Source organism: Bidens hawaiensis, unplaced genomic scaffold (genome assembly GCF_021521415.1).
Source record: "Bidens hawaiensis isolate Kalapana, Puna unplaced genomic scaffold, B.hawaiensis_p1.1 tig00020772_1, whole genome shotgun sequence".
NCBI classification, from domain to species: domain Eukaryota; kingdom Viridiplantae; phylum Streptophyta; class Magnoliopsida; order Asterales; family Asteraceae; genus Bidens; species Bidens hawaiensis.
The window spans coordinates 357,192-368,849 of NW_027493194.1; the positions used below are offsets into that span (position 1 = coordinate 357,192).

Genomic DNA, 11,658 nt, shown 5'->3' on the forward strand with positions numbered 1-11,658 from the left:
ATTCCAGTGATGGCGGCGCCGGAGTTGTGGGAACAAGAATGTCAAAGAATGTTCTGACACTCGAACCTAACCCTAATTCGCTATGTGGAATTAACGGAGGTTTAACGAACTAGCCTTAATTCAGTAATTCCACATAGCGAATTAGGGGATTTTTCCGAGGTGATAGTGTAGTACGAGGTGATAGTGAGAGACGTATGTAGTCAATAGGGATTTTGTCCCTCTTATTCGTTGAGAGTGAGATGTCTAAGGCCTGCTAAGTTAAATCAACAAAGAATGATCACTCTGTGTCTTTGGATTTGATATGACATCCGTGGCAAAAGGATAAATGATAGTTTCAACTAAATCATTTTCAAGTGTGGGACTTGAAGGGGATGATGTTATTGAATGGCACTTCGTCATGCGTATTAGGGATAGTAAACCGTTGTTAGGCGGTATTTGCTATTTGCATCAATCTTCTATGTATCTTGTGCAAGTGAGAGATTGTTGGAATCGATCTGCCCAAGACACATATTTGAGTTGATGTGGGTAGTACGTTTTGATCCAAGTCAGGTCATACCCAATAACAAGCTAGACAAACATCACGATATTTATTATTAGATATGATCTAGTCAATAAATATCGACACTTATAATATTTGGAAAATGGTTTTATAAATATTTGCACTTGTGTATTAAATAAATTATTTGGATAATTTATATTTTGAGAGATGTTATTTAAATTGGTTAAATAACATATTGCATGTTACTTATGTTATGTTTTATAACATAAACATTATAAGTAAGTAAATGGTAAGTAATAAAAGTGGATTTGAAATTTGAGTGGGAAAATCTCTCCCTCCTCTCTCTCCTCCTTTTGTTTCTTCCAAGGACATGCAATATAGTTGGTTGGTGGATGGTTTTTTGACCAACACAATTTTTGAAGCTCATTCTCCACTACAACAAAAAGGGCTTTTTAGGACCTTTTGTGTGGGACGCTCGTAAAATAGGGTCCTAAAATCTATTTAATAGGACAAATGAACATTTGGGGTCCTTTTACAGTATACACTACAGAACCGGTGTCCTAAAAAGTTATTTAATAGGACTATAATTCTTTGGGGTCGTATTATCATATAACTTAATAAGACACTTAAAATGTAAATCCTAATAAAGTAATCTATAAGACATGTAGTTGTTGGTGTCCCATTATGTGGTAATGTAATATGACACTTTATCACTAGAGGTCTTATTATAACATAACTTAATAGGACACTTTGTAGTTAAGTCATAAATGTTCGGTGTTATAGGACTCTTTCTAGTCGAAGTCATATAAGAACATAACTTAATAGGACATTTTACCTTATGGTCATATAAATTTAACCTTTATAAGATGCATAATCATTGTGGTGTTATTATAATACATCGTAATAGGACATTTGATTTTTTAGTCAAAAAACATCTGGTTTATAGGACGCTTATTTGCTAGAGTTTTATTATAACATAACTTAATAGGACACTTGACACTTGAGTCTTATAACTTTAACCTTTATATAACGCTTAATCATTGTGGTGTTATTATAATACATCGTAATAGGACACTTGATATTGAAGTAATAAAACATATGTTTTATAGGACGCTTATTCGCTAGAGTTTTATTATAACATAACTTAAAACCCGTATAATTTTTGTATTTCTTAAGTGGGGGCTAGGCCTAGAGGGAACTTCTAAGGAGTGGGTAAGGATGCTGCTTCAAAAATTAGCACATGCCTACATTAATTTATTGAAAAACTTGGTGTGGTGTAGATATTATTAATAAATTCGGGAGAAGAGAGGCGAATTTAAGTGTAGGAGTTTCATGAATGAGAATTAGTTGGGTGGGAAATTTTGTAAAGGAGGAAAATTTCAATGAGTCTAAAAAATGATTAATTATGGAGGGAATTTCTGTTAGCTTGGAGGGAATTTTATAAATTTGGGATGGTAACTTTGACAATTGTAAAATGCTAAACATATAAAACGATTTGCAACGTTTTTTCACTATTCTTTATAAAGTATAAGCGAAATTGCATCATCTAATTAAATAAAAAATTATTAATATGAATAACAGGTTATTGCAATCAATCATGTAACAAGTTTGGGATTTATTGTTATAGTATGTGTGAATAACTTTAAGAAAGAGTATATGGTCTGGTTTAATCACATTACACAAATGAAACATAACTATGAAAATGTATAAAAAACAATAGTTTGAAATCTATAGTGTATTTCATCGAATTAAGAGAAATTTTCAATTTCAGTTTACGTTGTAATCTTTGTTTAATCTGGTTAACTTTGAAAAAAAAAACAAAAAATTTAAGTTCTAGTAATTAATATATGTTGTATATCTAGTTATAAAATCTAAATGCACATATATAAATTAAAATTTGTGATTTTTAATATTATAAATCTACAAAATAGTCGTATGAGAGTCATGATTGGTAGTTGTAAGTGATAAAAATGACGATATGAGTCTTTATGCGTTGTATACATCTTATTTTCCTAAGGATCACTATATTAGACCGTAATTAATGTGATAAACCATTGTTTGACTTGTATTTACTAAGATGTTGTTTATATTTTATAGGCAAAATGTATGCAATCTGTGAACCACATCAGCATATATCTTTAAGAAGAAGACTTTGTTTTTTAACGTCTGTAGAATGTTAAAATAATTGGTGGTGGTGTACGAACTGTGGTAGTAGGTGGTGGTGGTGGATGGTGATAGTGGTAGTGGTAATTGACGGTGGTGGTGGACGATGGTGGACGATTGGTGGTAGACGATGGTGGTGAAAGGTGGTGGGTGGTGGTGGTTAGCGGTGGTGGTGGATAATTGGTGGTAGACGATGGTGGTAGGTGGTGAAAGGTGGTGGGTGGTGGTAGTTAGCGGTGGTGGTGGCAGTAGTCGACGATTGGTGGTAGACGATGGTGGTAGGTGGTGAAAGGTGGTGGTGGCGTACGATGGATGGTGGGTGGTGGTGACGGACGGTGGGTGGTGGTGGCGGACGGTGGGTGGTGGTGATGGACAGTGGGTGTTGGTAGGGTGTGAAGAAGTTAGATATTAGCGTATTTTTTTAAAACCTTAAAAGCATTTTTTAGGTCTTTAAAAAAACAACAAACTGTCTTCAGAGGTTTACGTCTGCCCGCTTGCAGACATAAGCCCATTGCAGACATTTTAAGCAAAAACAAACATAACCTAATAATCAAAAACATACATATTAACAAGTCATTTATATATTTGTATGACCCTTGTTGACCTTACTTAAATGACCATAGTTGACCATAATTGACTAATACAACCATCGTTAACTAATACTAGTCCTAAGTGGCCATCGGTAGCCTATATTTTTCATAACTTGCCGTCATTAGCCCCCATTGACCATCATTAATCAACATCGATCCTATTAGACCCAAACTTTACCAACATCATTCTTAATTGCCCACTCTTAATTAATATTAACCCTAACTTACCAATATCGACCATCATTAACCAATATTCGCCATCTTAGACCACTACGGGTCATCATTGGCTAAGGTTGACCATGCTTTCAAATCAACCACCATTGGCCATCATTGATAATAAATCAGTCGATAAAAGTTTTATTCATGTACATTAGCGAATAAAATTTTTTTGTTAAGACCTACGGGTCTTTTTATATTGGCTCGGCTGGGGTATTTAGATTCTCGGAGACGACCCTGTCCCAATGTGATGAATTTATTTAGTAGCCTATTTAGAGGATTCGTTAGTCGTTAAAAAAAAGTTGTGTGAACATATTTGCAACCAAACTTTTACCCTGTACCAAGTTCTTTAAAATGCGTTTGCGAGCTATTTGTGTTCGGTTATTATCGTACAAACAATTTGATGATTATTTAAAATATCCCCATTTTTAACCGTCTCGTCTCTAATTCTCTTTCTATCTTCTTTCTTTAACCCTGTAAAGTTTTGGTACAGGGACGTTGACGCTCGACCCTCCTCACTCGTCTCTCAAGTGTTTGATTTTTCTGATCAATTCAACCTCTTATTGATTCAAGGGACATGCTCAATTATCAGGTCTCCTCGATATTAGGTTCGGTTAACTTTGGATACGTAGTTCTTGAACTAATACCCTTATGCTTAATTTATGTTACAATATGCTACAACTAGTTACTATGATAGACTGATGGTGTTATTAATCCTAAATTTTGGGTGATTTGCTCATATTAATGTGTGCACACAACAGGTTAGGCGTTGTTCATCTTGGTTCGATATCTACAAAATTGGGGCAATTTGCAAAGATCAGGTAATTGTTACTTCAATTGGCTTTGTTCATCAATTTTTCTGACCTTCTTTCGTTTTTGTGTGAGTCTGCCTTTTTATTGGTTCAATATCTGCCATCTTCTTTGGTTTACCCATTTGGTTTTGCTCAGAATGGATTACAGAAACCGGTGCAATTGATCCTTGTGTCTTTCCATTGGCAAAAGTAAGCAACAGCCTTCGGTGTAATACCATTTTCATTTCCCAAAGTGATTTATATATTGAATGTTGAATGCATTTTGTGGACTATTCCAGCTTTAGCATTTATGTTCTTATTATTGTGATTGTTATATCTTAGTATTTTTATTTAATCCTGAAGAAGACTATTACTATCATGTTCATTGCTGGTGGTTGATCAAAGGTTATGTTGCTGCAAATAAGATCGTAATTATGTTGTATGGCTACCAATCAAGATGTTGTTAGTTGTTAAATCTACCAGGTGGGTATATCCTAAAAATTCATATGTACATTATTTCAATATTTTCTCTTGATCTTTTGAGCTTCTGTTTGGTTCTTATCCATAAAGAGGAGAATAGTAACAATAATAATACAACTAATAATAAAATCAGCAAATAACAATTAGCGCGGTAAGATTTTAGAGAAGGAAGAGCAAGACTAATATGTAATGATCATAATATGGATTTGGATTTGTTTTTTTTCTTATCGATTGCATTTATCAGTTTTGTGATGAGATTTAGTTATTTTACTACACTTTATTTGCTAGGTGATTAGTGATATCCATGGTTTTCTTGAAATTCATGTCTTCATAATATTTTGTCCAACTTTCAGGGACAGAATGGGAAAGGTGACATGAATGAATTAACAGTATGCTGCCTTGTTTTATTAATATTGTCTTATTTACTTTTTCATTTTCTAATTATTTAATTTCAATACTAACAGGATGTATGAGGGTATTGTGGAACACAAAAGAGAACTGGAATTGTAAAGCCTCACGCACTGCATTCACTGTATGTCACATCTCTTTCGTTTAGAATTAATGATGGTTTAAATAATGGTCGTTCATTATAAATCAAGTTAGTTGTCTTTCTTTCACACCGATCGTATGCCTTCGTTTATTTTCGCGCTAAGACAGGTAAGTTTGAAGTACTTAAGTTAATCGTTGCCGTCATTTTTTTCAAAAAACACCTAAAAATGACTAAAAACACAAAAAAAAATAGATAATATCAATTGATGACAAACGAGAAAAGTGTCACTAGCGAGAATAACGTTGTTCATAGCGTACATGTCTTTCCAGCTATTTATGTTTAGCGTCTTAAATCTTAATAGCGTGATATAGCGATAATTAGGGTTTTTTTGTGAATTATCAAAAATCTGATTTTAGGCATTAAAATCGATTAAACGACACTAAACTCAATAGGTTCCAATGTAAAAACCTAGTTTTGTTAATGAAAACCCTATTTAAAAAAAAACAAAAATAATTCTAATACTTATCGCTAAACATCAAATACCGTCTGCTATTTCATCACCATTGTTACGTAGCATATAGGTGGGTCATTGCTATTGATCGCAATTCGCTATTGACAACTATGAGAGTGATTTTTTTTTGTAGTTCACATATTAACTCACAATAGATATGGTGTATTATAGCCAAGTTAAGGCTAATATGAAAAACTTTACGTTTATTCGAATCCATTTCGAATCTGAATGTTCGAATTCGGTTTTGAAAATTCGAATTCTATTCAGTTTGAATTCGATTTAGTATCGAGCTTCAAATCGGATACAAATTTATGATTTTAAACTCGGTTTGACTCGAAATTCGGATTATATAGTTTATTTTTTATCATATGTATACATATTTATATAAGAAAATAAATTACAAAGGTCGTTAATGAACTATGATAGTGTTGAAGGTGTAATTGTTGCGGTTAATTCAACCAAGAATCTTAATTCTCTATGCAAAGTCCTCCATGCTGTTTCAAGTTGTTGAAAAAAGGTAACATGGGTTGAACAGGAAGCCAAACGAAGCCAAATGGGCCAAAAGGGTAATATTTCGTAAGGGTTGAAACAGGTTGGACCGGATTGACCCAAAACGGGCAAAAGGGTAATTTTGGGTATGGATTACATAGAGTTAGATCGGGTTGACCTGAAAGTCTAATGGGACAAAATGCTAATTTTGGTTCAGGTCAAAACAAACTGTCATCGCTTATTCAAAATTAACTTTTGGGCAACCCCTTTTTTGGACTTTATTATTGCCGAACGAGCCAATGGGTAGTTTTTGGTATGGGGTTGAAAATGGTAAGTTGTAATGACCCAAGAGTCGAAACGGGTTTGAAGGGTAATATTTTGTACGGGTTGAAAAGGGTGAGGTTGGGTTTATCCAGAAGTCAAAATGAGTTGAAAAGGTGCCTTTTGTTAGGCTCAAAACAATTTCTAACCTCTTAATCAAAGTTAAATTTTAGTCAAATTGTTTCTTAAAGTCGATTATCTTCTTTAACTAGAACATGTTGCCTGCAGTGCTAGTTCGATTTTTTATGGAGCTTAGGTTAGAGTGGGCCGACTTCAATGTAGATGCTTATTCCGCTTCATCAGTTAAAGTCAACTTTTATAGAACATATCAAAATGGGACCGACTTGATTAATTGGCAGCCAAATTATTATGCCTCTCGGCCACACAATTGAACACGAAAAGGTAATTTTGTATTGTATTTTTAAAATATTTTACATGTTCATAGTTCATAAATGCTTACAGTTTATATATTATATTTATCATGTAGATGCTTGAAGTTGTAATACTTGAAGATCATGTACTTTCTCTAGAGATCTGTTTAATCAACTACCTGTCTATTTTTGTTCAAGAATCGCATCTCTCCAATCCAGTACTTCGAATTGCTAAGGTATGTTTTACTTATCTTTGTTATTGGTATTATGTTTTGGATTAATTCGATTTGGAATTTTGTATGGGCAAAATATTCTATTGCGATGCAACTTCGTAATTTAGCTTTTTAATTCATATTCCTAAAGATGAAACATCACATGAAATATCTATTTAGAGTTGTTTTGTTGAGTGATAATTTGCTATTCTTTTTTTTTTTGAAAAGTTTGTACTTATGTATGTTAAAAAGTTTGAAAAGTTTGTACTTATGTACTTATGATTTTCGTCCCATCTCGTGCTGCAACACTTTATATAAATGCATTACCAAGATTATCTCGGTTCGTATGATGAAGGGTTTGGAGTCGTTAATTGATATCAATCAGTCTGCGTTTGTTCCTGGGCGTAGAATTTCTGACAACATCCTTTTGACCCAAGAATTAATGCATAATTATCACACTAATAACGGACCGCCTAGATGTGCTTTTAAAGTTGATATTCAGAAAGCTTACGATACGGTCAGTTGGGACTTCATTCGTGATATTCTATATGGGTATGGTTTCCACGATAGGATGACTCATTGGATAATGGAATGCATAACCACTTCTTCTTTTTCGATATCCATAAATGGGAACTTACACGGGTTCTTTAGTGGTAAAAGAGGTCTAAGACAGGGTGATCCGATGTCTCCTTATATTTTCACGCTGGTTATGCAAGTCCTCACTTTAATTCTGCATCGGAAGGTTCGTATTGAACGCTCGTTTCGTTTTCATCGTCATTGTGAAAAATTAAATATTATCAATATTTGCTTTGCGGATGATTTGTTCCTGTTTGCTCGAGGCGATGTGGATTCTGCTAAAACTATTATGGGGGCTCTGAATGATTTCAAAGATATGTCCGGGCTTACTCCTAGTGTCCCGAAAAGTACCGCTTTTTTCTGTAATGTTTCGGATCGCGTTAAAAGTGGGATTTTGAATTTTATGCCCTTCGTTGAAGGTAGGCTCCCGGTTAAATACTTGGGAGTTCCTCTTATTTCTACGAGGCTAAATTACCGTGATTGTAAGAGGTTGCTGGATCGTTTGGATAATCGGATTGGAGATTGGAAGAATAAAACTTTATCTTTTGCGGGTAAACTTCAGCTGGTTAGGTTTGTTCTGCGTCCTTATATATTTACTGGTCTGCTGTTTTCTCTCTTCCTTCTAGACTTATCGCTGATCTTGAAAAACGGATTAAAAATTTCCTTTGGGACTTTGGACACAAAAAGGGAAAGCATAAAGTTTCTTGGGATGTTGTTTGTCAGCCGAAAAGTGAAGGTGGTTTGGGTATCCGGCGTATCCGGGATGTCAATAACTCTCTTCTGGTTTATCATATTTGGAGTTTAATCAATGATCGTAATTCGTTGTGGGTTAAATGGATGCATGTGTATAAAATGAAGGGGCGAAATTTTTGGAGCTTGCAGATTCCAAACTCTTGTACTTGGGGGTGGAGGAAAATTCTTCAGTTTCGTCCCCGTATTAGACATTTTATATGGCATGAAATCGGTAATGGGAGATCTACTTCAGTTTGGTATGATAAATGGGATGATTTATGTCCTTTAAGTGATTATATTAACCCGAGAGCTATACATGGGGCTGGTTTGACTTTAAAAACTTGTGTCAGTGATGTTGTTCATCATATTAACTGAGGCTGGCCGCCTGATTGGATTTCGAGATTCCCTATTCTTTCGAACTTAAAGGGGGTGAGTATTTATCCGGAAAAGAGGGACAAGATCGTGGTAAGGGATGAGAATGGGACTTCAATGAATTTCTCGGCTTCAGGAATATGGCAACTTCTTCGAATCCCGGCTGATAAGGTTTCTTGGATGCATGTTGTTTGGTTCTCTCAATATGTACCAAAACACTCCTTTATGTTGTGGATTGTGCTTCATGATAGATTGAGCACGCAGAATCGTATAATGGGGTGGAATATTGGTGGGTATCCAAATCATAACCTGTATTGCTGCCTTTTATGTAATGGAGAGCCGGATTCTTGTTATCATCTCTTCTTTGAGTGTAAGTTCTCTTCTGAGGTTTGGAGTATTGTCAAATTGAAAGGTAAGTTTCAGGGGTGCATGAATGGTTGCGCGAATATTCTTCAATATGTGTCTCAATTTGGAATGTCCAACTCTATTGATAATGTTATTAATCGGCTGTTACTTGGGGCATCGGTTTACGTAATTTGGAAGGAACGAAATAACCGGCTTTTCAGGAACTCTTTGAAGACTCCAAAGATTGTTGCTGATGAAATCATTAAGGGTACTCGCCCAAAGCTTATGACTCTAAAGTTCAAGAATTCTGATCGGGTCAATCGGGTTCTCGAAGATTGGCACTTTCCAAGGGGAGTTTCACACCAAATTGATGATAATGGTTGATCTGTTTTTGTTATGTTTGTTTCTTTGGTTCTTGTGTAGGCTTCAACAGTGTTTACCTTTGTTTGGTGGTTTTGGTTTTGTTTACTCTTGTATGGCATGTCATACATGAGAACTAATATGGCACTTTGTCATATTACTTGTTCTTTGTTGGTTGTGTGGAATGAATTTAACCGGGTAAAACCCTTTACCCAAAAAAAAAAACAACAAATTATTAAAAAACAGTTCCACTTTAACTTTTAACCAACACATGTGGTTTATCTAATTTTTTTTGGTTAACCCAAGGTTTTCTTGATGATAGAATGCATACATAACCCCACACTAAATTTAGGTTAGTACTATAATAAGAAGATATATCTTCATTGGTGGTCAATTAGTCACTATAATTTGTAGGTTGAGTTGGGTATAGGTACATTTTTTTCTTTATTTAGTTATAATGTAACTTATTAGTTATTATATTCATCACCAGGATCAAAGCACCTAAAACATTATATTTGTCTAAATTCTAATAGATTGCTAAGTGAGATACCTGAACAAGTTGGATCCGTGATAGAGAAAACATCCAACTGAAGTCTAAATGTGAAGAACTTACTAGTACCATGGTCCAGTTAGAAGCCCAGGTATCCGAGATGAAAGGGTCGAAGGATGATTCTAGTGTTGCACCTGTTACATCGTCATCTTTCCCCATTGTAACCAGTGGACCTCCACGTTTACGGGTATTTTTCTATATAAATCTTTAAGTTCCACATTTTGTAAGTTATCTTTTGTACTTCATTAGAAATATGTTATAAACGATAGGCACGTCACTATATTTTGCACAAAGTACATAGTCAAAAAGAGGATTAGTATGTAATTTGGATACTTTGTTAGACTTAGGATATGTAGAAGTTTCAAAATAGAGGTAAATCTTTAGCTTGTAGACTCATCCAAAAATTTATTGTAAGTTGGTGATTAAATAACGGTTACATTGAGCTACACTACAAAACAACAATGTCTATTGATGTTTTTTTTTTAGATAATATTTTCAATAAATTGTTAACGTACCTGCTAGTGTAAAACCTTCTTTTCTGTAAAATGATTTTTGCACTATAATGGCTCGAGTTTAATATGTAATTGTTTTTTGAAAACTAAAATCTAGGTTGTATATGACGTTTTCCCCAAAAGCATTCTAAACCCTACTGAGCCTGTAGCAAGAAGATGGGTGAAGAGCCTGGACCCAAATGAACTAGTTGGTGATACAGAGATTGGACCAAAATGGTGTGAGGTAAATGTTCAAGTACCAATAAAAATAGATGAAAAGTTGGTGAGACCATATGGGTTATTTTTCACAATTCAAGATTGCATTGGTGCATCCATCGGATGGCCTTGTCCATTCATCTCGGTATGTATTTGTTAAACTTGTGATACGAATAATTTTAATAACATGGAACTTAATGCTTATACATGGATGGTTTATTTGTAGGTAGTCCGTGAGTATTGAGGACGCATGATGACTCGGGATTTTATGGTTCTTATTTCTTTTATTGCTTTTAATTTTTTTGTTGAATGTTACAAGAGTTTATGTTGGATAATGTTATAACTTATTTATGTTTAGTGTTTTCGAGATGAACAAGCTTATTTAATATAATGAAGTTTTATTTCTTTCAATATTTAGATGTCCATAAACGTATCGTAAAGTTGTGTGTGTGGACGTTTAAAAAAGGGTTGTATAATATGATTTGTTAGGAGTTCGAATTTTTGTCCTATTAAACGTTAGAACATTGTAAAAGTGTCATAGTATGTTCTTTTTAGGACGTTTAAGTTGTCCATAGACATATTATGTGACCATAAAATTTAGTTTCATAATCTTGTTTGGGATGTTAAGACCCTTTTCTTGGTACTATAATGTTCCATCATAAGGGTCCTATAAATTAATTTTTAAGGACACTTGTATGTGTGTCAAAAGTTTACAATTAGGTAAGCACATGTCAAAACATTGTAAAAGTGTCCCAATATGTTTTTATTGGGACGCTTTTTGGGTTGTTAATGAATATATTATGCGACCATAAAATTGGTTTCATAATCTTATTTGGGATATCGGGACTTTTTTCTTGGTACTAAAGTACCTATAATGTTACAT

The 11,658-nt window shown here is 34.2% G+C and overlaps 1 long non-coding RNA gene across 3 annotated transcripts; it reads left to right on the top strand.

Annotated features, from left to right (window-relative positions):
* Nucleotides 1-3,826: 3,826 nt before the first annotated feature.
* Nucleotides 3,827-11,260, top strand: LOC143561687 (uncharacterized). Of its 3 annotated transcripts, none has more exons than XR_013140358.1 (6): nucleotides 3,827-4,076; nucleotides 4,230-4,289; nucleotides 6,167-6,257; nucleotides 6,779-6,952; nucleotides 7,038-7,157; nucleotides 11,002-11,260. It is a non-coding gene; the product is annotated as an uncharacterized LOC143561687 (long non-coding RNA). The 3 variants fall into 3 exon arrangements; XR_013140359.1 differs by having other exon boundaries at nucleotides 6,175-6,257; XR_013140360.1 differs by lacking the exon at nucleotides 6,167-6,257.
* Nucleotides 11,261-11,658: the final 398 nt, after the last annotated feature.